The sequence below is a fragment of the Choloepus didactylus genome, chromosome 8, assembly GCF_015220235.1.
Source record: "Choloepus didactylus isolate mChoDid1 chromosome 8, mChoDid1.pri, whole genome shotgun sequence".
Lineage (NCBI taxonomy): Eukaryota > Metazoa > Chordata > Mammalia > Pilosa > Megalonychidae > Choloepus > Choloepus didactylus.
In genome coordinates this window covers 140,376,705-140,403,163 of record NC_051314.1, presented here as the reverse complement: position 1 = coordinate 140,403,163, position 26,459 = coordinate 140,376,705, and the positions used below count along the sequence as shown (strand labels likewise).

The 26,459-nt window shown below is 40.1% G+C and overlaps 1 protein-coding gene and 1 non-coding gene across 2 annotated transcripts in view; both read right to left on the bottom strand.

The window, feature by feature from the left end:
- Positions 1-26,459, bottom strand: part of CELF2 (CUGBP Elav-like family member 2) — a 637,682-nt gene that overhangs the window by 560,097 nt on the left and 51,126 nt on the right. The window lies entirely within an intron of this gene.
- On the bottom strand, positions 14,478-14,610 carry LOC119543544. Its single transcript, XR_005218613.1, has one exon. It is a non-coding gene; the product is annotated as a small nucleolar RNA SNORA1 (small nucleolar RNA).

The following is a 26,459-nucleotide window of genomic DNA, read 5'->3' as shown; positions in this document are numbered from 1 at the left end:
GTTTATTGGAGTCCTTAAGAAAGCTCAGGGGCCAACACAGACCCACTTGCATGAAGATGCAAAGAGAAAGACATTTGGAGATGCTAAGAGATGAAGCCCAGAGTTTGTCCTGGAGAAGCTAAGAGAGGACCCCAGGATACTTAGAGAAGTGCCCTGGGAGAACAACCAAGGATGCACAAAATCTGAGAGACAGAATATAAGAGAAACAGAAGCCCAGAGACCTTTAGGAGAAAGCCATTTTGAAACCAGAACCCAGGAGCAAAGGACCAGCAGATGCCAGCCACCTACCTTCCCAGCTGACAGAGGTGTTCTGGATGCCATCAGCATTTCTTCAGTGAAGATATCCTCTTGCTGATGCCTTAGTTTGGACACTTTTATGGCTTTAGAACTGTACTTTTTTTAAATTCAGTTTTATTGAGATATATTCACATATCATACAGTCATCCATGGTGTAAAATCAACTGTTCACAGTACCATCTTCTACTTGTGCATTCATCACCCCAATCTATTTTTGAACATTTTCCTTACACCGGAAAGAATCAGAATCAGAATAAAAGATTAAAAAAAAAAAAAAAAAAGAAGAACACCCAAATCACCCCCCCCCCCTCATCACACCCTATTTTTCATTTAGGTTTTGTCCCAATTTTTTCTACTCATCCATCCATACACTGGATAAAGGGAGTGTTATCCACAGGGTTTTCACAATCACACTGTCACCCCTTGTAAGCTACGTTGTTATACAATTGTCTTCAAGAGTCAAGGCTACTGGGCTGGAGTTTGGTAGTTTCAGGTATTTACTTCTAGGTATTCCAATATATTAAAACCTAAAAAGTGTTATCTATATAGTGTGTAAGAATGTCCACCAGAGTGACCTCTCAACTCCATTTGGAATCTCTCAGCCACTGAAGCTTTATTTTGTTTCATTTCGCACCCCCCTTTTGGTCAAGAAGATGTTCTCAATCCCATGACGCTGGGTCCAGATTCATCCCCGGGAGTCATATCCTGCATTTCCAGGGAGATTTACACCCCTGGGAGTCAGGTCCCACATAGCAGGGAGGGCAGTGAGATCATCCGCCAAGGTGGCTTAGTTAGAGAGAAAGAGGCCACATCTGAGCAACAAAGAGGCACTCAGGGGGAGACTCTTAGGCATAATTATAAGCAGGTTTAGCCTCTCCTTGCAGCAACAAGTTTCATAGGGGCAAGCCCCAAGACAGAGGGCTCAGCACATCAAGCCGTCAGTCCCCAATGTTTGTCAGAACATCCACAACAATCCAGGTGAGGAAGTCCAACACCTCTGCATTCTCCCACAGCAGTTCAGGGGGGTCCGGAATATATATTTGTATTCTCCACCCAAATTGCTTTAGGCTGTGTTGCTATTTCATTCTAATCTCCACAGACCTGCCATAGCTCACTTCCTATTCAAGGTTCCATGAATTGTAGTGTTTGAACAAACTGACTGTAGAAGTTATATTGTTTAGAAAATATAGATTCTACACCAAATAAACATCTCTTCCCTTGGTCTCACATGGAAGTTGAGGATTGAACACAGTCAGTTTCAACCTTTACCCTTTGGCCCAAATTGCTCTAGTCTTAACCAGATCAGCTTTATCTCTAATTGAAATCTGGGCTCTATTTCAGCTTTTTTTTTTTTTTTAACAGTTGCTGTATGCGTTAATACTGATATTCCCATCTGCCGAGCTCTAGCTCTGAGTTTCAGGAGTAACACAGATACCCAATGTTCCAGAGACCAATCAGGTAATAAATTAAGGGATCAACATCTCAGAGTCTGGAGATAGCCGTTACAATTCAGGAATAGATTTGACTGCTGTAAGAGCTTACAATCTAGGGACCATTGCAATAATCATTTCCCTGTTAGGCTGTGCTCTAAGATTCAGTTCTGAGTTTACGTATTGTAGTTAGTCCATATTGGTGAGGCATTATAGTGTTTGCCTTAGTTTCTGGCATACTTCACTCAACATGCTGTCTACAGGATCCATTCACCTCATTGCATGTCTCACAGCTTCACTCCTTCTTGCAGTTGCTCAATATTCCATTGTATGCATATGCCACATAGAACTGTAAATTTTTAACCTAATAAATTGCCTTTATAAGAGCCAACATTTCTGGTATTTTGCATAATGGCAGCTTTAGCAAACCGGAACTGCTGCCCATCAACTTTTGCTTTTCCTTGGCTCCCTCTTTTTCCTATCAGCATTGGAGACATGGCCACACCATCCCTCTATGCTCATCAAGACACGCACTTAATCCTCATGCCCATCATATCCCTCCTTCCCTGTTTCACTGAGAAAACTGGAACCACCCAGACCCCTCTCTAATGTCAAATTTATATGCATCTAAACTTGGATTTTTACTTATATATTTCTCCCTATTTGCAGAAGAGTAAATGGTCTTCTTCTTCTTCAAACCCCGGCATCTCCACTCTTTCCTGAACCTTCAAAATTCTTTCTTGCACATATGGGTAAGGGACTTGAAAAGACTTTTCTCCAAAGAAGATATATAAATGGGCAACAAGCACTTGGAAAGATGCTCAATGTCATTAGCCATTAGGGAAATGCATATCAAAACCACAATGAGATACCACTTCACACCCACTAGGATGGGTATAATAAAAAAACAACAATAACAGAATACAACAAGTGTTTACAAGGATGTGGAAAAATTGGAATCCCCATGCATTGCTGGTGTGAATGTAAAATGGTACAGCTTCCATGAAAACAATTTGGCAGTTCCTCAAAAAGTTAAACATTGAATTATCTTGTGACCTAGGATTTATACTCCTAGGTGGAATTGAAAACAGGTACTCAGACAAAAACATGTACACAAATGTTCATAGCAGCACTATTCACAACAGCCAAAAGGTGGAAACAACCCAAAAGTCCATTAAAATATGAAGGTATAAACAATATGTGGCATTATGTATACAATGGAAAGTTATTCAACCATTAAAAGGAATGGAGTCCTGTTATACACTACAACATAGATGAACCTTGAAGACCTTATGTTAAATGAAAGAATCTAGACACAAAAGGTCACATATGTATGACTCCATTTATATGAAATATCCAAGATACGCAAATCCATAGAGACAGAAAGCAGATTACTGGTTGCTATGGTCTAGGGAGGGTGGGGGCCAGTGGGTGAGGGGAAGTGGAGAATGGCTGTTTAATGCATATGGAAGATGAAAAGTTCTGGACTAGGTAGTAGTGATGCTTGTACAACATTGTGAATGTAATTAATGCCACTGAACTGCACATTTTAAAATGGATAAAATGGTAAATTTTTTAGGTGTATTTTACCCCAGTAAAACAAACCAAAAATGCTCTTTCTTGCTTCCTATTTTATCTCTGTATGTCTTCCTTCTCTATTTGTTTGTGGATTACTTCCTGTCTGCCCATTCCTTCCACATTGCAGCTAGTTAGGGACATCTTTACGGCTCATTCATCTTCTCCATTTGGATACTTTCTTTGAATGAGCTCATATATTCTTATGATTTTAAGGAGCAAGTTTATGTTGATAATTCCCAAATATTTCCAGCCCTGGCTTCCTTCTAGACAGCCACTTCTATGTTCCATGGATATGTCAATCTTAACATACCAATAACGGACTGTATCATCTTCTCTGTCAAACCTGTACCTCTTCTGGTATCCTCAATCCCAGGTAATTGCACCAACTCCCCTTAGGAGCCCAAGTCAGAAATCTCCCAGTTAATCAACATACTTCTGTTTACTTCAATCTATATATGTAATCAATTACCAGGTCCTGCAGATGTTACCACCTAAGTATATCTCTTAAATCTCTGAACTATTTCTCACTGTCCCTCTGTAACTGTATTACTAGTTCAGACCTTCATTATCCTTTGCTTGAACACTGCAGTGACACTACAGTTGGTCACCCTGATGCTAGAAATTAATCCTCTACTTTTTGGCCAGAGCAATGTAGCTAAGAGGTAACTCTAAGTTACCCTTCTTGTTTAGAATTTACCGTGGGTTCACATCATCTACTCATAAAGACCTAGTTCCTTATCATAATATGAAAGAATCCTGAAGACCTACTAGCCACTTGCCACTCACTGCATCTCATTTTAGTGTGCAAGTGACATGGAACTGACTGTATACACTGGGCTAGCCTCGGACCTCGATCAGCCTATTGTTTCCACTCAGAATGCCTGTACCATCAATTTTTGCTGGACCAATCCCTAGTCATCCCTCGAGACTTAGCTCAGAATCATCTATTCCAGGAAACCTTGGCTGCTGCTCTGTGTTGGCAACAGTATTCCTTGTGCATTTTCTCTCCTGATAGACTGTACGCTTATCAGGACACAGGCATGCCTTTGATCTCTCCATTCTCATTCTGTAGCTCAAAACCAAGCTCATAATCCACCCATACATATCTGTTGTACCGAGCTGAAGGGGATCCTGGGGAGGCTGTTCCAAAAGGATGAAGAAGAAACAGAAAAAATATGAGCTGAAAAGAAAACAAAACCTATTTTTGCTTATTTTATGATTTTGTTTAAGGTTGAGCATATATTTGGTGGGTTGTAGGGAGGATGGGGGGGTGCATTACTGTCCCTGTAGATGACAGCAATTAGTAGTGATCATACTCCAGGAGAAAAAAAGTTGGTAAAAAAATCCTGGGAGCTGGAGAAGGGAAATGACAGAGTTAGAAAGAGTTTGTATAAGACAACTCTCATGTACTGCTTTAAGTTCTCTTGATCTTACTTGTTTCTGGAGTTTTGGCTACTCACTCCCACTAAGGAGCTGCAGCAGCAACCAGCGATGCATGATTCAACCAAAGTCATGGAGCATCAACCTGCCAGCACTTCCCCTCATGCCCACACCACAGGGCCTCTTACCTCCACGCTGTGCAGAAACAGGAGATTCTGCTGAGATTCATTCCAGTGTCCATGCACCTGCAGCCCCAGAATATGGGAGTGGGTGTGTGGGAATATGCCACATGGGGCAAATAATTGATGAATGGGAAGTGGGAGCTGGCAGACAAACTATTAACCCCACTTCCTGCAGATGGATTGTCTGAAGATGAAATTGTTCATGAGGTCCCGCGGAAGACCACCACACGAGACTGAGCTCACTACCAAGTAATGGTCCACTTATCAACACACCCTGGGGAGGCTGACTCTTTTTTCCTGCCTCACTCCCCTTTTCTTTCATCTTTATTATGCTTTCTAATAAAGTAGCAACATAGCTTTGATTTGATTTGATTTTTTAAATCTCAGGCCCTGCTTTCTGGGGAACTCTGGTTGATACAGTTGGGACCAGCTGTGGTCTTTGAAAGCAAACCCTCAGGATGGCATTTTGGAGGATGCCTGGTTTGGGATCAGACCTAAGTACATCCAGAAGGCATGAGTAAATTACATCAACAGGTGGCCCAGTCTTCCTTGTCATCAACTTTTGCAGTACTGATACCTGCCCCTCAGCTCACACTTACAGCATCATGGGTGGTGGTGGTGGGGCAGAAGAAGTTGATTTTGAACCACTGAGTGAATTTGGGACTGATTGGCGTAATATACTGTAACTAGCCAAAATTTGACTGCTGCTACATTTCAATTCCAATCCAGCATTACTCCAAAAGACAGGGATTGAAGGGAAATTTGCTCACTGCATAGAGCCTCCATCAGTTCCCTTTGGATTGATGGAGGCGTGACCTGAGATGTGGATATATATGGACCCTTGGTAGTGGCAAATGAATTGGTTGAATTGGTTGGTCATTCAGGGACTTAGAAGGAAAAAGATTGGAAGCTCAGAGGTCGGAGCATGTGGGACTGGGCACAAAGCTTGCAGATATTTGCATCTCATTGTCATGCACCCTAGAAAGCATCTACTGAAGAGATAGAATGACTCATTCTGTGGCTGTCACCTGGTCTGTATTTTTGGCAATCCCAGTGCAGGTGTAACAGCCCATGAACAGAGCAGCCATGGTGGCAGTGATGGAGATTAAGCCTGAGATCAACAGTATGGAGTCCCTCTCACCAAGACTTGTCCATCTACTGCTACTACTACTGCTGAATAACTAACCTGCTGGCTGCAGAGACTGATGCTGAACCTTTAGCAGGGCAGGAAACTGCAAGGAGATGATTCAGATGCCTAATGGCAGGTCATCTACACAAGACCCCTTTCATCTTAAAGGATGCAACAATTTGTGCTTCCCCGAGTTCATATCTTCTCCATCTAGGTTCACCTTTCCAATCCTCAAGGCTTTAATCTATTGTTCTACTCCATAAACATTTTCTCAGACAAAGGCAGTGCAACAATGGGCACATGACCACAGAACCTTCTTGTTATTCTATGTGACTCGTTGCCCAGAAGCAGCTGGGCTTATGACAGTGGGCTGGCCTGTTCAAGGCTCAGCTCAGGCTCCAACTCAGAGATAACACCCTGTGGGTTGGGTGCCATCCTACATAAGATTTCCATGCAGTACACATGACACAATTCTCAATGGCTAGACTATAAAGTCCAGGGAGCAAGTGGATAAAAATAGGATTAGCCCCTCTCACCATTACTCTGATGACCAAGTTATGGAATTTATGCTTTCTGTCCCTGAAATCTTGGTTCCCACTGGCTAGAAGCCCTGGTTCCAGGGTTGGTAGGTGGGTCACCTCCATAGGGGCACTTGGCCAATTAGGTTCCTCATGCCAGTGTGCCAGAACTCAGTAGAGCAAGTCTTATAAATTGGTGGCCTGACCTGATGTCACGAGGAGTTAGAGATGCCACTTCTTGAAGTCTGCAGGGAGGGTGTGTCTGGAATCTAAGGAACCCAATGGTTGTTTCTTGGTGTTTCCATGCTGAGTGATGATGGTGATAAATGGGAAATTGCAGTAACTGAAGCCCAACAAGAAAAGATAACCCAGCCTTCAGCGATGAAGGTTTGGGTCAACCCTCCAGGTAAACAGCACAGGTAAGCTACAGTGCTGGTTAGGGTGAGGGAAATCTAGTAGAGGTTGTGAAGGATGAATTTCAATCATGGCCTCAAGACCAGCCGTGGCAGTGGAGGTTGTAGTTTGTTTCACCAACCTTTTAACATGAAGTCCTTCTCAGAGATTGGGGCTGGCCACCACCTTGAAGGGGACTCCGTTGCTGATTAGTTTTATATTCCTTCCCATGTTGTGGCAAGAGAGTCAGTACATCACAAGGGCACAGATGAATCTGACAGATGAGTTCTCTCATCCTCAACCATCTCCAGGGACATTGGCCTCTTTTTTGGGTCCAGTCATGGCTCTAGAACCAGCTCTGCTTGGACTCTGGTCAATGCCATGCAGGAACAACCCCAAACAGCATCTCATTTCGTCACACCAAGCATCTCTTGCCTTGTGCCCTTGGTCATCTATTTTTGTAAGAACTGAAGCAACAATCCTTGGATCTGCTCAGGGTCACTCTTGTGCAATTCAGAAGTGTGGGGGACAGTTATGCCCCATGAAAGGACGGGGAGTTGGCAGAGGAATGCTTCCTCCTCCTTCCCCATACACATACTGTCTAAGGTTATAATTGTTCACATGTCTCCTTGGAAGTCAGTCCCATGAAGTAAGGCAACCAGTGACATTCAATCTCCAAGAGTGGTCAGTGTGATGACATGCCTTGTGGTTGTGCTGCTTCTCACTTCTTCCACTTTGCACTTCTTTTTTCCCCTTAATCCTGCTGTCTTAGGATTTCTTCCTAATAAAATTAACTACACATAAGCTTTTGCCTCAGGCTTTGCTTTCTGGGGAAGCTAGCCAAGGCAAAACCCAAGTAAGAATGCAAGAATTTAACTTTTTATTTTGAAATAATTTCAAACTTACAGGACAGTTGCAAAAACAGTTCAAAACCCACAGAGAACTCCGACATACCCCCCACTCAGATACTGAAATTTACCAACTTTTAACATTTTAACACGTTTGCTGTATCCATCCATCCATCCATCCATCCATCTGTCCAGTCCTTCTGACTGTCTGTTACCCATCTGTCTATCTATTATCTATTTTCAAGAACTTTGAGAGTAGGTTGTATTTATACATCATGCTCTTTGACCACTTAAATACTTCCAAGTATAAAAATGCAGGGATTTGAAGTAGAGAGATTTGGTTTGCACAGAAGGTCTAGAAGCATGTGTTTATCTGCAGTGGAGGTGGGTAGAAGTGCTTGGAAAATGGGAAAGCTTTTTTTTCATTCTTCGGACATTGTTTTCTAATTCAAGATTTTTTAAGGTGAAGTATTGGCATGATGGTTTATAAATTATTAAAAATACATTAGAAGGAGTAGAAAAGCAAGGTTCTTAGACACATATAGGAAAGGTGGTCAAAAGGTGGTCCCCTTTATGTGTGACTTTTCCAACATTACCCCTGGATGGCACCTTTCCCCCAAGACAAGCCCACCCCCCAGGCTTTGTCTCTGCTCAGAAAACACTCTTTGTCTCTGCTCAGAAAACACTTTGTACAGTAGAGTACTCCTCTACTATTGTTTGACTTGGCTTTTGTGAGCATTTGTGTGGCGCTTTGAAGGTTTCCACCATTACCATGTTAGTTTATACTTTATGCGTATATGGAAACCCAGGTGAGGCTGGTAGAAATGGCTGAGTGTGAAGGTATGATCCGGGATCTGTGCAAATTTGCCAAACGGAATTTTGGTGGAAAGTATGCCTTTTTAGGAAAAAAAAAAAAATTCAAAGCAGCTTTGATTTGGAATTTTTAAAGAACACATTATTTCCCTTTCGGGTTTGAACGAATGGGGTTTTCTTGTCAACGTACACGGTAAAGTGTCTCATAAACAGCCTCTCAGCAAAGCCTGTTAATCTTCCCGAAGTGTCCCACTGACATCTACTTTCCATTTCATCCTTTTTGAATTTTTACATGACTCCAGAGTTGCTCTCTTACTAATAGGAACAAATGGCTGAATGAACACTAAAAGCATGGGGCGCTTCGAGTCTGTGGGTTACCATTCAAAACTCTTTCAGACAGCAGCACAGCATGAAATACTAATTCACTACATCTACAATACCATATCCATTAGCACTTTCTCATCCTGGAATGTAAATGGTCCAAAGCTCAGAGAGTCACTAAAGAGAGTAATTAATACAATAGCACAATGCAGCTCGGTTCAGGTGATCTGATGGACTGACTCACCTGTCATAAATAAATATTATGGGAGATGGTCTCCTCCTGGTGTGCATTTGTAATCTTCCTCCTCCTTCTCCATGTTCCCATATGCTCTTTCCACTGGATTTTATATTTTTGTCTAATGGGAATCCATTGACCCTCTGTCCCCATGCTCACATCCTACTCTATTTAAAACAGCTCCCCAGTTTGAATAACCGCATCATTGCAAAAATTATGTACAAAAGAGAAATGGGTTATACATTTCAGTTTCACTGCCATGTTCTACCTTTCGCTTCCCCTCCCCACCTTCCTTTTTCTCCTCCTCTTCCTCCTCTTTCATACCCAGGGCAGGTGTGAGGAGGGTCTGTGTTTCTGTACCCAAAGGATTTTCAGTCTCATGTACATCCAGAGAACGTTTTCCTGACCTGAGCTGCCCACTGGGTGTCGTGTGAGCCTGGGGGCCTCCATTCCATAATTACAGACTTTTGGATCCTTAGGGATTCCATTTCTAAATCCATTAGCAGCTTTATATCACAAGAAACTTCACAAGACTCGCTACAAGGGATCTGGTTCCTTTTGTGTGCAGTAAACGGGGGATTAAAAAGCTTTCACAAAATGTTGGAACTGCTCAAATGACTTCTTTTCACAAGTTTGCTCCACAAATACAAACCTGGCCGGCATTTTACACTTAATGACAGCCCTTCTCATGCATTATCTCATTTGATTCCCATGACTACTCTCTAAACTAGATAGGACAAGTATTATCATGCATATTTTTTAAATGGGAAAACTGAAGGTTAGGGATAAGAAGAGACCTTATGTGGAAATTCATGGATTAAAACCCAGGACTTTGAGCATTCAAGCATGAAATTATAATTTCCAACATGAAAGTTCTAGTACTAACCAGAAACAACAGCCATTAAAACATGGTTGTTGGTTCAAATCTTCCTTTGCTTTCTCTTTCTACCCTGACTTTGTTGGCAGGGTATGTGGTTGTACCCGCTAAAAGCCCATTCGTGGAGATATTGGGTGTGAATCAGGACTCAAATGTTTGATTCACACCTAATGGAAAGGTTAGATTTTCCCAGAATTTTCCGGAATGTTGTCTCTGTTCCTGAGCATTAGTTTGAATGCTCTCTGCATGTAAACATCTAGCATAAGGGGCTCTCTTTCCTGGACATCAGGTGCCTTTGCAACAACATTCTAAGCTCTCATTTTCTCAGAAAAGTTTCCTACTCAGTATCACTACTTCCTTACCACCAGGTCATGCCTGCTTGGTGCCTGCTAGCACCATTCATAATTCAGTATTATTTTAAGCTCTGATTTTTACATCACTAAATTCTATGTATCCTGGCTGACCATCTTAATTGACTGCAGAGTGCACCATTTTCCTTCCTTTTTGCAGCCCCTGCCCCTTGCCTTCCATAATGCCCGCATTCGCCTGGGCTACCTTGTACCTCTCTGGTTATTATGACTTCTCAGTCTCCTTTGTTGGACCTTCCTTCTCTACCCAACTTCTAATGTTGGAACACCACAGGGTTCAGTCTTAGGATGTTTTCTCCCATAATTTTAGACAATGTCATCAATTCAAGTGACTCCATTCACCATCTATATGCTACAAACATTCAAATTTACATCACAACTCAGATAACCTTTTCAGGTATATATGCCTCTATACATACATTTACCTTGATTTCTCACAAGTCCCTCAAATTTAACCTGTCAAAAATTAAATTATATTTGTCTGCAAATTTATCCCTTCTTGAATATTCCATAAAACTGTGCACTGACACTACCACCCATTCAACTCCTTCGATCAGAACTTGAAAGCTGTCTCTTATACCCCTTCTCCCACATTCCTTCAAATCGTCAATTTCAGCCAATGCCAATTCCTAGGTGTTTGCAGAAACTATCTACTTCTTTCCTTTTCTACTGTTACTCAATCCATGTCATCATAATACTTTGCCAGAATGACTGCTTCAACACCTGCAGACTTCTGATCCCACCACCCAAATCTCTACTCCAATAAGCACCAAGTGATCTTTTAAAATTCTAATTATATCGTGTTACTATCCAGCTTAAAATGCTTCTATTGTCTCCTATGACCTTAAAGTCCAAACTCCTTCACAAGCCCCATAAAGCCTTGCATGACGAGACCTTTGCCAGCATCATTACATTAGCCTTATCTCAGCAATGGCTACTTCTCAATTCACTGTGTCCTGCTAAAATTATTTTTTTCAGTCCTCACATACACTAGTACTCTTTCCCTCCTCAATACCTTTACAGATACTGTTCTTTCTGCTAGGAACATCCTTGGCCTTTCCCCTCCTCGGCCTGGATAATTTCCTCACAGCCTTCTCAACTCAGCTCACATGGAACTTCCTCAGGGGAGCCATCCTGCAACCCTTGACTGGGTGTCATTGCTGTCATACACCCTGTGCCTCGCCATTACTCTTGAATCACAGATGTCATAACATCATGGCATTTATTATTATATTTATTGTCCATCTCCCCTAACAGACTGTAAGTTTTACCCATCTGAGTTGCACCTTGTGTCAGAGGTATGAACAAAATAAATATTTAGTGGATAAATGAAAAGATGGAATGAATGAATGAACCGGTGAAATGGCTGGCTGTTCCCATACAATCAGACGCCAAACCAAGTAACAGCAGCAGAATCTCTTCCCCTACCTGTGCCAGTCTGGATTTTGGGGAGAATCTAGCAGAGCAGTAGCAGGTGGTTCCTAGGGTCACATGTTCTCAAGGATGAAGTGGAGGACTGATAAAGGCAGGGTAAAGAGGAGGTCTGGATATACCCAGGCAGAAAGGCTAAGTGTCAGAAGAACAGTGATGCTATTAGGAATAAACTTCCTTTTCAAGAATATAATTTGTCTTCTCAAAATGGTCTTCCAGTCAGCACCCATATCCAGGAACAATACGGAATCCAATTCTCTTATTTTTGGGGGGTTGTGGGGAAATAAGGAGATACGCATTTAGACTTTTATAACTACTGAAAGAACCTTCTATGACAGTGGCGAGCCTCCTGCCTTTGCTTGGGCTGCATGGCTCCACTTGGGCTGAGGCTCAGTTTGGCTGCAGAGGGACTGGTCACCAAGCTACCAGCAAGTGCAACTGGGACTTCCTGGTCCCTGTGCTACGCAGCCTGGGAGGGTGGGCTTGGCGTGTCTATCTCCCTGTTCCCACTCCATCTTCACTTCACAGAGTAGTACACCTCTCTGATTTGTCCTCACTGATGACTTTGCATGCTACACTCAGGCTCAGAGAACGGACAGCAAGAACTGCATTTTAAAGCCGTCACATGATTCACGATCTCATATCACTGTGATGCAAGGATGTGCCCCAACTAAGAAGGCCAGCTTTTGGCAAGGTTAAAACAATTTAGAGGACTGCCTGAAAAAGAGACAGAGAAAACTACCTAGCTGCTTTGTTCAACAAGGCAGTTTTAATTAGAAGACAAATGAAGTCAGAAGATGCAACGTATCGATCTTAGGGGAAGAAGAAATGTGTGAAATAAAGGAAGAGAAAGCAGAGGCATTTGTTTTGGACAGGGTGGACTTATTTCATTCCACGCTATGCAAATGCACTCAATCTTGTCAATTATGCAATGGATGCCATATTATAATTCTTTGTTTACAGCCATGCAACGTCTCAACTATATTTTCCCATTAAGGCACCAAGGTCAATGATACAGATAATTAACCAACTGATTTAGTGCCTTATTTTTCCTTGAAGTTCTAGCAAGGCACGCACTGTCTAGCCTTGGGATTCTTATTCCTTGCAGCATTGGGACAAGGACGGGCTCAGTAAGGGGACACTGATGCAATCCATGGCTGTGGTTGTGTCTAGCAGCACGGTGTGTCTACTTAAATGATGATGAATGCTATCTTTGTACCAGGCTGCAAGATGTCATTAAATTGGCTCATATTGCTGACCTCCCAGGGTTTCCCAGTAAGTGTTGCCAAAGGGTTGTGGTGCTGATAACTCCTTCTAGAGCTCTGAAGAGACTAAAGCAGAGAGGCAAACCTGATGAAAAGGAGATAAAGAGCCTAAGGTGAATTGAAGCTTAATATACCGAGCAGGATAGAGAAGGGCTGGTTTCTTTCCCTCCCCTGTTTTTTCCTTCCACAATTGTCATAAGCCATCCAATTGTAGTAAGTTTGTGATTTCTGCCCTCGAAAAGCATTCTTCAGGAACTCATATCTAGTCTTGTACTTCACCTACCAATAAAAGGTATTTGAAATCTTTCAACACAGAGATATTATTTCTGCTTCAACTTATTTCAGGATGCCATGGTTCAAAATGAAAATCTGCAGATTGCTGATAGCTATGTCAATATCATTCAGCTGCTAACAACACTTTATCTGTGCTACCTCCAGATAGACTGTCGGCATTTGAACCCATCAGTAAATGAAGAGAAAGTCCTGGGGCTCAGACAGTTTGATTCTACAAGGGGCCCAGTTTACAAACTTTGCTTCTTTATTATCGAGGAATTTTTTACAAGTTTCAAACTATATAAAATGTAACCGTCTTGTAACAATATGAATGACAGGATAACCAGGGCTAGAACTGTACCTTCTATTTCCCTGTATATTGCCTTCATCTTATGCTAAAAAGGGCGAGTATTTCCAATAATGTATTATTTTAAATCACGTGTGTAGTCCATTTCCTCAAACTATCTATATCAAAACAAGTAACTAATTCTTCCGTTTTGAGAAAATAGTTCAATGTATTTCTTTTCCATTTGTATTCTTTTTGTTGTTAGGCTGTTGAATATCTTTTCAAATTAAAAAGATATTTATAGTTTTCTTTTCACATGTTTTTTTTGTTGTTGTTGCTATATTTGATTTTTATTTCCACCACAGAAAACACTAAAGAAACTTTGAGCTGAAAATACATCCTTATTGCTAAAGCGTAAAGAGTTTTTTCATTATCTGAACCATTAGGCAATGTTATTCAAAGTCAATAAATTTTTATTTAAGGAATTCGACATGTTGTGATTTATTCATTCTAACGCTCATTGTATCACCTTAGTTCCTCTGAAGCTTGAGGCAAGATTTATCTTCAAGATAGCCCTTTTAAAAAGTATTCACAACTGCTGTCAGTCAACCTTGTCACAATTCTTTCAGTTGGGCTTCTTTTCATCTCTTCTTGTGTCTGGACGTATTGCTGTACTTCAAAAATTCCCCACCTAGAATTCTTGGAACCTAATTTCTTAAAATGATTCACTTTGGGGCCCTGGAAAGAGTGCATTCATGTTCTGGCCATTATCTAGAATGTACTAGCCTTTAACGTGTTTCTAATATTGAAAAGTCTTGTTACATCCAATTTTTACTCATGACCTTGGAAAAAAAGATGTGACAGGCTTCATCATCACCCCTGCAATAAATTTACTGTGATGAAAGCATAACTTGTGTCTCAATATAGCCACATTAGCAATTCTAGATACCATGATCAACTGCTTCCATTTTCATTTGGAATGAGCTTATCTTTCATATGTTTTAAAATCATTTGTTTCTCTTTCAGTATTTGCCTATTGTCTGTATGTCCTTTTAAATATGTATATATATATACACACTTATACATATGTACATACGTGTATATACATACCTACATATACATTAAAATACACATATTTAAATATGCTTATGTATTCTTATATATTTATTGGGGTTGGGGTTGAAGTCAATTAATTCATAGGAGATTTTTTAAAATTATGAGTATGGACCTTTTGTCCAGCAAATGACAAAAAACATTGATTGTTTTAATGCATCTGGTTTTTACAGTCTTGATATTCACACTGTTCTAGGACAGTTATTCAGGGAAAATTACTGATCACAGATGAATTTTAATAAAGTGGTACTTCAAGGAAAGAAAAATAAGGAATCAATAAAAATATATTATTGTCACCAGTTGATTTAATTGAATCAATATAACTGAGTCCTTAAAAGTCAACATATCTGAGGAGAGGGGGGCGGGGCAAGATGGCGGCATAGAGAGGAGTGGAAGCTAAGTAGTCCCCCTGGAACAACTACAAAAAACCAAAAACAACTAGTAAATAATGCAGAATAACTGCGGGGGGACAAACGAGACCATCCACTCATCATACACCAACCTGAATTGGGAGGAATGCCCGAGAACACAGCATAAAATCTGTAAGTAAAACCTGCGGATCCAAGTCGGGAGACCCCCTCCCCCATAGCCCGAGCTACAAAGCCTCGTGGTGCCAGAGAGAAGCTCTCTCCCAGCAAGCGAATATAGCTCAGCTGAGCTCCAACTGGGGGTTTAAGTAGCGAGTGTGAACTGCTCACTACAGGTACACATCCCCAAAAAACAGACAGAGGCTTTGGGTGACGACGGACCTTGGAGAGCCGGAGGGTTGCCTTGGACTGGGTCTGAAGGGGACTATCTGTTTCTTTTTTGGCTCAGTGGAGAAAGCCCCAGTCATTTTCAGTTTCCAGGGCTGTGACTCTGGGAAGGGTGGAGACAGCACAAGCAGGGAGCGAGACCATTGAAATGCTAATGACCTCCACCTGGGGGGTCTGTCTTCTCTAAGAGGAAAGGGGTGGGGCCCTTTCCATTCAGAACCAGACCCCAGAGCCTGGGGGAACACGGCCACACCTCCTCACACCAGTCAAGAATTATAGGCTAACAGGCGTCACCTGCTGGGCAGAAAAGCACAGTGACCTGAGGCATCAAAGGGTGGAGCAATTTTCTAAGACACACCCTCAGGGAAACCAGATACTGAATATTTCTTCCCCCTGGGACCTGAGCCTGTTCTGGTCTGGGAAAACCTGATTTGGATAACCAAGGAAACCATGCCTAGACAACAGAAAATTACAACCTACACTAAGAAAAACAAAGTTATGGCCCAGTCAAAGGAACAAACGTACACTTCAACTGAGATACAGGAATTTAAACAACTAATGCTAAATCAATTAAAAAAGTTTAGAGAAGTTATTGCAAAAGAGACAGAGGCTGTAAAGGAAACACTGGGCATATATACGGCAGAAATCAAAAGTTCAAAAAAACAACTAGTAGAATCTGTGGAAATGAAGGGCACAACACAGGAGATGAAAGACACAATGGAAACATACAACAGCAGATCTCAAGAGGCAGAAGAAAACACTCAGGAACTGGAGAACAAAACACCTGAAAGCCTACACGCAAAGGAGCAGATGGAGAAAAGAATGAAAAAATATGAGCAATGTCTCCGGGAACTCAAGGATGAAACAAAGTACAATAATGTACGTATCATTGGTGTCCCAGAAGGAGAAGAGAAGGGAAAGGGGGCAGAAGCAATAATAGAGGAAATAATTAATGAAAATTTCCCATCTCTTATGAAAGACATAAAATTACAGATCCAAGAAGCGCAGCATACTCCAAACAGAAGAGATATGAATAGGCCTACGCCAAGACACTTAATAATCAGATTATCAAACGTCAAAGACAAAGAGAGAATCCTGAAAGCAGCAAGAGAAAAGAGATCCATTACATACAAAGCAAGCTTAATAAGACTATGTGCCGATCTCTCAGCAGAAATCATGGAGGCAAGAAGGAAGTGGTGTGATATATTTAAGATACTGAAAGAGAAAAACCGCCAACCAAGAATCCTGTATCCAGCAAAGCTGTCCTTCAAATATGAGGGAGAGCTCAAAATATTTTCTGACAAACAGACAATGAGAGACTTTGTGAACAAGACACCTGTCCTACAGGAAATACTAAAGGGAGCACTACAGGGTGATAGAAGACAGGAGTGTGTGGTTTGGAACACAATTTTGGGAGATGGTAGCACAACAATGTAAGTACACTGAACAAAGGTAACTATGAATACGGTTGAGAGAGGAAGGTGGGGAGCATGTGAGACACCACAAGAAAGGAGGAAAGATAAAGACTGGGACTGTGTAACTTGGTGAAATCTAGAGTATTCAACAATTGTGATAAAATGTACAAGTATGTTCTTTTACGAGGGAGAACAAGCAAATGTCAACCTTGCAAGGTGTTAAAAATGGGGAGGCATTGGGGGAGGGATGCAATCAGCATAAACTAGAGACTATAACTAATAGAATCATTGTATTATGCTTCCTTTAATGTAACAAAGGTGATATACCAAGGTAAATGCAGATAAGAGGGGGGGATAGGGGAGGCATGTTAGACACTTGACATTGGTGGTATTGTCTGATTCTTTATTCTACTTTGATTTAAGGTTATTTTTCCTTTGGTGCTTCCTAGCTGTCATTTTTTTTTTCCTCTTTCTTTTGCCTCTCTACCTTCTTTGACTCTCCCTCCTGCCTTGTGGAAGAAATGTAGATGCTCTTATATAGATAGTGGTGAAGGTGGTGAACACATAAATGTATGACCATGCAGAGAACCATCGATTATTTGCTTGGGATGGAATGTATGGTGAATGAATAAAACCATGTTAAAAAACAAATGGGTTGATGACAAAACCTCGAGGGCAATATACTGAGTGAAATAAGCCAGACACATAAGGACAATTATTGCAGGGTCTCACTGATAGGAACTAATTATAATATGTAAACTCATAGACATGAAATATAAGGTACCATGATATAGGTTGAGACTTAAGATGGGGAGTGGTTGCTTAGTATGAGCAGAATGTTCAACTAGGATGAACTTAAATGTTTGGAAATGAACAGGAGTGTCGGTAGCAAGATGTGAGAATAACTAACAGCGCCGAATGGTGTGTGAATGAGGTGGAAAGGGGAAGCTCAGAGTCATATATGTCACCAGAAGGAAAGTTGGAGGTCAAAAGATGGGAATGTATAAAACTGAATCCTATGGTGGGCAATGTCCATGATCAACTGTACAAATACTAGAAATCACTTCATGAACCAGAACAAATGTATGACAATACAATTAGAAGTTAATAATAGAGGGGCATATAGGGAAGAACTATATACCTATTACAAACCATATACTACAGTTAGTAGTATTTCAACATTTTTTCATAAACAGTAACAAATGTACTATACCAATACTACGAGTCAACAATTGAGGGGGGTTGGTTAGGGATAGGGGAGGATTAGAGTTTCCTTTTCTTTTTATCTTTTTTCATCTTTCACTTTATTTCTTGTCTGGAGTAATGAAAAGTTTCTAAAAATTGAACAAAAATTAAGTGTGATGGATGCACAGCTGTATGAGGGTACCCAGGGGCAAGTGATTGTACACTTTGGATCTTTGGATAATTGTATGGTATCTGAACAATCTCAATAAAAATGAAAAAAAAAATAGATTGGGGTGATGAATGCACAACTATATGGTGGTGCCGTGAACAGATGATTGTACACCATGGATGACTGTATGGTATGTGAATATATCTCAATAAAACTGAATTAAAAAAAAAAAAAAGTCAACATATCGGAAAGACATACTTCCTTTACTTGAGGAGTCCCCGATATTCAGTGAAAAATTACTAAACAAATATGAAATATGCCTATGTGATATGGTACAGACTGTGTAAATCATGATATAATACTCCTCTCCTTAGGAGATGTGAAAATAAATTCTCTAGTTGAAAACTGCTTTTATTTTCAGGAAAAAAACAAAACAAAACAAAACTCTACCCCAAATATAATGACCAAAATGTTCTTTGATCATGATATGGTATTTAGATATTATAAGTTAATGCATATAAGCAGAGGCATATATTAAAATTGTATTCTTTTGAATGAAATGATGCATATGAAATTTCCTTTCTACTGAAAATGATCATGGTAATTGGAACAAAAAACTGTCGTTAGTAATCAGCTAAATTTTCCTGAATACTTTTCCAATATAAACTGAGCACCTTTGAGAAGCCTTTGAGAATATTAAGTGACCTGAAAAGTTTGACTTTTTAACAATAAAAAATATGCAGAAGTTGAAATAAATAGCATCAGTATTTTTGATGATTCACCATGTTCAAGGTGGGCAGAATACAGAGGAAAAATCAGTCTTGATATTACATGAATTGGGATTTTTCCAAAATAATTAGATATTTACTAGTTAGTCTTCCCCAAATGATATGCCTATGAAATCATAATGGAAAGCCTAGACTTCTTGCCCAGGGAGCATTTCGTATTTAACAAAGCCAGCACAGGATAACACTGCACACCAGAGAGAGGGCATTTGGATAGGAAACTTTGGTTCCACTGGGGAAGAAAAGATATATGGGAAGTTAGAGTAGTGTCGAGGTTGGTTGCCTATCTAGTGTCTGTTCTCTTGCTTTTTCCTCCCAACAGAACCTCAATTTTGCTAAAACACCTGCCTCTCTTGCTCCCAATTCAGGTGTCTCAGGTGAATCTGACCCCGCCCACAGTTCCAGGGGTGCACTGCAATGGTCTGGTAGAGGGTGTGAGAAGGGTCATGTGATCAGACTTGGCACAAGGAGACATGAACATCCCATGCAGGACCGTGTTGGAAAGTTCTTCCCCTTTTTCTGGAAAAGGATACAAAAGTGACCGTTTCTCTTTTTCCTTGGGACAATTCATCCTTTGGGGTGGAACTCTGGTTACCCTCCAAGACCAATCTGAGGAGGCAGCCGCAGACGTGGGGATGGGGATGGGGACACAGCCAAATGATCGGAAGGGATTGCAGCACAGTAAGGCAAAACTGAAGCCCTTAATTGCCCCTGGATTTCCAGTGTTTTAAGCCAATAAACACTTTCAGTTTTTATGCCAATTGGAGCTGGGTTTTACGTCACTTGCAACCAAACACATCCTAAGTAATAACTTAAGGATTTTAGTACACTAGGAAGAAGAAGAAATAAAAGATAAATATGAGAAGTGGAAGAGATCCATGCTCCCACTCTACAACTCTGAATATCTGGTGTAAAATGATAAAAAAAGTTACATGATTATTTGTTAATTGCCTACTAATTCTTCATCCCCAAATATGAATATTTTATGACATTTTGAGATTGCATGCATCTATTTTATCACCTTTTATTTTTTCTCCCCTTTTTCTTTTATTGGTCTTTTGTAGACATGGCCTTGGAATAATTTTAAAAGTTTTTGATTGTTGTCATCTTTGAACCCAGTGAAGTGGTCGCTGCTCACAGGAAGAGAATGGTCTGTTTAGAGAAACAAAGCAACTAAGATTTGAAAAACGTAACTAACATAATATACAAAGGATATTCTAATTGTCAATTGATTGAAGCAGATAGTTCATGGCTTAGGAATTCGAGAAGGGGTTATCATTTAAGGCTTTGGTGACCAGGAGAGGCTTTGGAGGAACTGGCTTTGCGTTTTGAAGGACAAGAACAGTTCAGATTAGTAAAAAGGGCTGGGACTGGAGATGTAGCAGGAGACTAAATGGTAGAGATTTGACAAAACTGGTTGAAGCATAAGAAAAGAGATTTTAAAAATCTGGACTTGAACCCATGAAAAACAAAAACAGATCTGGGATCAAGCACTCGTACATATTTATATTCTAAGACAACAGGGTTCACTTCGAAGCTATTTTTTTATTATCTTACTTACTGATATGTATCAATTGAAGACGGTCTAATATTTTTTATTTCCCCTCTAGTATCTTAAAGAACTGGAATGAGAGAGTGTCTGCTTCATCATTTAAATGGTTAATTAAATGCAAATGCTTTTCTAGTCAAATGTCAGAAAAAAAAACAGAACAAAACAAAACAAAAAAACAACACTTCAGAATGCACAAATCTCCAATCTTTATTTATATTTATTTTTAATAAGAGCTATAAAACATGTCTCAACAAGCTGCAATTTAATTGCATCAATACATTTGATCTGATGAACATCCTGTTCATAATAAGCCCCAACCTATAAATACACATTAAAAGTACAAATTAAGCATCCATGTTAAGCAATGTGTCCTGTTTTCTAGATGTCATGAATTTTGTCCTGGAATTCTTTATATAAACTTAGAGGGGCCTATGTTCTTGAAAAGGTCCACTGCATAGACTTTGGGAAGCCAGAGATGTGACTACAACCCCAAGGTAGGGAATTTATGAAGAATTTTACAGTTTCAAAAATCAGCTGCTCATTTTTTGAATTCTTCCTTCCTAAGAGACTTGGGCTTTCTTTATATAAGAAGTAGAAAAAGCTACTTTTGTTTAATTGCCCAAGAAGAAATACCATAATCAATTGATCAGCATGGCGTTGGGTTTCCCAATCCTTGACTGCATTTCTTTCTTGGGGGTGAGGTCCCTCTTTATAGACTCAGCTCATAAATAATTTTCCATAATGCACCCAGCGGGTGAGGGAGGTGGATATTCTATTTTAAGTGATTGGGATGAGAAGTAATGATGGGAACTACTGCCACTTTGTGCTAAGATATTTATACATTTTTTTTAAAAATCACTCTTTCTGTTGCAGAATCACACCCAAATAGTTAAGTAAAAGTCCTCCCTTTGTTCTTTACACACACATACATGCTTTTGGAAATTAGAATTCATTTTAAAAAGTGTGACCCTTCATCATCAAAGGGACATAAACTTCCTACATTACTGGCTTCAAAATTCATTTCACCTTGTGATATAGTACACAAACCTACCAAACACACACACACACGGAAACAGAAGTTTCACTAATCAATACTTACATTTCTACATATGGTGTATTTGTAACCAAGAAGTTAGGATTTAGGGGATGGTTATGATTACTGAATCATTGTATAGATATGCCTTTTTACTTTCTGGCATAGCAGAGTAGACAGAGGGAAATATCTGAAATTTCTGAACTGTAATTAGCTGCCTTGATCTCTGATAATAATTGTATAGCCTCTGTCTTGTTGCTTTGTGATTGTAAAGCCTTGTTACTAACCTTCATTTTTACCCATTTATCCAGTTTTTCAACTTTAGAGTCTTATGATCACTAAAGACAGCCCCAAATGTTTATTAATGAAGGGTCTTGGGTCAGCCCAGAACTAACCCACCCAAAGTCCAAAGTTATCTTGATAACCCAAACTGGATTTAACCAAAATGGGCCTGCCTGACATGTGCAGTAGCTGAGACTTTAACCTATAAGTGACCTGTACCTCATTATAATACTAAAAACCACACCCATCATCATATTAAGGCCTCCAGTTTCTTACATATATTCTGTGACTAAGCATGTAATCAATCTGCACATGCTCAATAATTAGAACACGTCTTTTTATATCATCTGGGGTCATTGTGCTCATTATCCTAAAATCTGCCCATCTTTTGATACTATAAACCTATCAGAATTCCTGCAGTCTAGGGAGACAGATTTTTGGGCCAATAAGCCATCTGCTCTCCTACTTTGTGCCTAGCAGTAAAACTCCTTCTCTCTTTGAAACCCTGGTGTTTCAGGAATTGGTCATTTGAGCGAACTGGGCAAAGAATCGACTGCTTTGGTCTAGTCACACACTCAGACATTTCTTATTCTGTAAAATCTCCCATTTAAAAATAAAAAAGGAAAACTGAAATCTACCACATTGATTTCACAATGCACTAATGGGTCACATCCGCTGAAAAGTTCTGTCTTAGGGCAGGTTATGTAGTAATGTTTGTGGACTTTCTTTTTTTTTAAACATATGTAAACACATATAATAATGGTTTTTGAAAGTGGGAAGTCTGATTCTCCTGATCTGAAGATTAGCTATAGATATAAATCTGAGCCTGAGTATTCCACTTTGAATGCCATTCATGATGGAATTTTTTTACCACCAGCACTTTTCACCCTCTGGATAATATTAGCAAATTATATATAGTGTGAATTCTTTTAGATATCGAAAAATATCTTGAAATATAAAGAAACACCTAAGTGCCCCCCTCCTGCCATGTCATAGTGCTCTGTCACATTTCTAGAACCATCTCTGTTTAAATGCTCCAGCTATCCATGTGCTTCCAGTGGCCTGTAAGTGTCATCTTGGCACCCAGGGAGAATTCCACAGTGGGATGGATGGATGAGCAATGGTTGATAGTGACAGGAAACTTCCAGAACTCTCTATGGACCAGATCACAGAAAGAGCACACGTCAAGCAGAACCAGCAAGTGGACTGAGCATGTGCCTTGCTGTGGTAGATGCTGGAAAGCAGCACATCTCTGCATCTACTTCAGTGTTTTCAATTATAGCATCGGTGGACTGGGTAAAACCTCACTCTGATCAATCCATTGACATAGGCAGGTCATTATTTATTGTTACAAACACGTATTTTCTCAGCACTGGTATTTGAGTTCATGGGTCTATTTGATTTGTGGATGTATTTTATATTTTAATCAAAGACGTCAAGGTCAGGAGAACTGGGCAACAGAAGAATACATTAGTACTGGCCACTACATTTGCTTATTTACATTCTCAGTCAGTTAAAAAAAATCCATTGTCAAGTTGGAGATATGACATGTTTCATAAGCAAACCTAATTTAAGCTCATTAAAATGTAACATTAAGCTTATTTTTTCAAAACCAGTAGTGTACAAGATTTATACCATTCCATCTCCACTTGCAACCAGGCATGACAATGAGCAAAACTTAGCCATGAAATTTACAGCCATGAAATTTACAGCCATAACACTGAGGAAGTTTGACTGATCAACATCGAGAATGAATCCCATGCCTTGCCTCCTCAGCACAAAGCACAAATAGAGGACTATGGGGACAAAAGGCAAAATCCGCCATTTGCACTGAGTTACAAAGTGGCTGACACGTATAACGATTGTTTAGGGTAGTCCATTTTGCCCCTTTAAGAGTCACCTTAAAAATCTGCCTTCCTCAGCTACAAACTTGATTCAAACTCAGAATTGGAATTATATCTGAATTGGAATTATATTCCCTTACTTTCCAGAAAGTTCACTGCTACCTCCACACTAGAATCAGCTTACCCTTTCTGAAAGCCAACTTCTTCTCAGAACACAATTGGCTGCCTCTCCACTTTGTAAAATTGTTTGTAGGGCAGTGGTACTTGTTTTTAAACAAAAGGACAGGAGGAAGGGTAACCAGAAAATGTGATTTATAAATGTACCCCCAGACCAAGATTACATAAAGGTTTCTCACAAGCTCGACACTCCACTATTTCTCAGAGAAGGAGGGTAGTGTTAGCACAATGTGATCTTCTTAAGTCTGCTGGATTCTATAAACAGCACAAAGAATATTCAGGGATTTCTATACATCTCTGTGACAGCTTTGAAATCCTGAAACAATTATTTTGAGAAGCAATGTTTGTTATTTTCGTAGGTCTTTATATCTGCTTTAGCAAAAGGGATTTGGATTTTACAGATGCCGGTGTCTAAGTTGGAATAAGAATGGAACAGATTTAGTGACTCTGGGGAATTTGTTATCTGCACTCTTGTCAACCCACTGGGGCAGAGCTCACCATTTCCCTTTGCCAGCTGGGCTTTACTTAATGATAAATCAACAGACAGACAGGTGACAACCCTTTAGCCTTCCGCCTTACCACTAAGGTTAGAATTAGAGTAGAATTTAATGCTAACTTTAAACAAGAATGAAACACACGATACACACATCTATTTGTATGTATGTATTTGTTTGTTAATTAAAAACTTTCAGTTTCTTGTTTTACATTAGTGGGTTTAAAGGGACAATCCAAATTAATCCACTGTGAATTGAACCTTCTCCAATTGTCTTCCTTAAATGTAAAATACTTAAAAAAAGACTGCCTAACTCCTAGTAAGCATGCAACAAATGCTAGCTAACAACAGCAATTTCACTTGATAGCTTACTTTTTCCCTTCTCTTTTGAGAACTCCTGTCTGTTCTTTTCCACAATTTCCCCACAAGCCTTCTCCAAATGATAACCCAGCTGTCAATTATAGTATTCCTGATCCTTTCAGTGACTTAAGAGGAGGTAACTGGCCTGTTTCTCTAGATCCATTCCATGCATTTAACTTGAAAGAAATGGTTGTATCTTTATGTCCCCCTAAACCCCTGTCATGGTGCTCTTGTATCTCAACTAACTACCACCATCCTCGTTGTAGAACTGTAGGGTTCATTATGAAAACAAAAGCATGGAGAAAACATGAAAACCTCATGCAATCCTACCATTTATTGATAATGGTTGTTCCTTCCAGTCTTTTGTCGATGCACATATTACATTTAAACTTTCAATAAAACTGTCCTACTATAAATGGGCCTTAATAACCTATTTTTCACCCATATGTTTTAAATATATCTCATGTCATTAAATATTTTCCCAAACTATTATTTACAATGACCACCTAATGTTCCATTATATAAATATACTACTATTTACCCTTTCCTCTAGTATGAGACATTTAGGTTGGGTCAGGATTTTGCTACTACAAATAAATGACAATATTCTATGTACACTGATTGTGAGTAAATTTGCTGACTCCGGCCACTCAAGTGTCATTAATCCGCAGTGTGATAAACTGTATATAAAGTGGTAATATGGTTCATTCTGTAGGAGTACTTAGTAAGTCTCAACTTTTTTCTTCAGGTCATGGTCTATTAGAGAGGTGGCAGAAGGCAATGCACCTTCTGGAATGAAGCTGGCACCATTGCAGCTCTAAGTGGATTTTTATACCCAGCCCAAACTTCCCCTAGATCCAGACTCGCTCATCCTCTATCTAATAGAATAATGGATGACACAGAGGAGGCGTTCAATGAATATTTGTAGAATGAATACCCAAGTGTCTGTTTGGCATTTCTCTTGATTGTCCTTCAGGAATTTCAAATGCAGCAAGTCCACAGGCTGAGCTCATAACTTCTACTCTTCCATAGAACAAACACACAAACAAACAAATATCAGCCATCTCTCTCCTTTCCCCCCATCTCAGTAACTGGATCACCATTCACCGTTTCAGCAAATCATATTTTACACTCCTGTTGCCAGTACCCAGTACAGCAAGGCTTGTCACCTCCTTTACAGACCACACTTCCAACCCTTCTGCTTCTTTCCATCACCAGCCCCAACCCCTGTTCCAAGCCACTCTCCACTCAAAGTCAGTGGTTTCTTCTCATCTTCCCACTTCCACTATTGACCTTCTTAACTCGTACATTGGAGCAGGCCTCTCCTCTTGTGAAAACAGTACAATGACTGCCCTTTGCATTGTGCACTTTTAACAAAGTACAAACTACCAGGCTCTTCCTGACCCAGCCCCGGCACAAGGCCCTTTTTAAAGTTCCAGGACTAAGCCAATGCTTCTTGGTCTTGGACATTCAATGGGCTGTTTACCTGCTCTGCACCCCTGGCACCCCCCCCCCCCCACTCCTCCCTCTGCTCTTTATGAAGCTGACTCCTTCTTATATTTCAGGTCTAAGTATGTACCACCTTCCACCCCAACCCCCGGTCACTCTCTACCAATGTGCCTTTCTCATTTCCTTTGCTGCCCTTGTAGTAATTTGAAAATGCATCTATTTT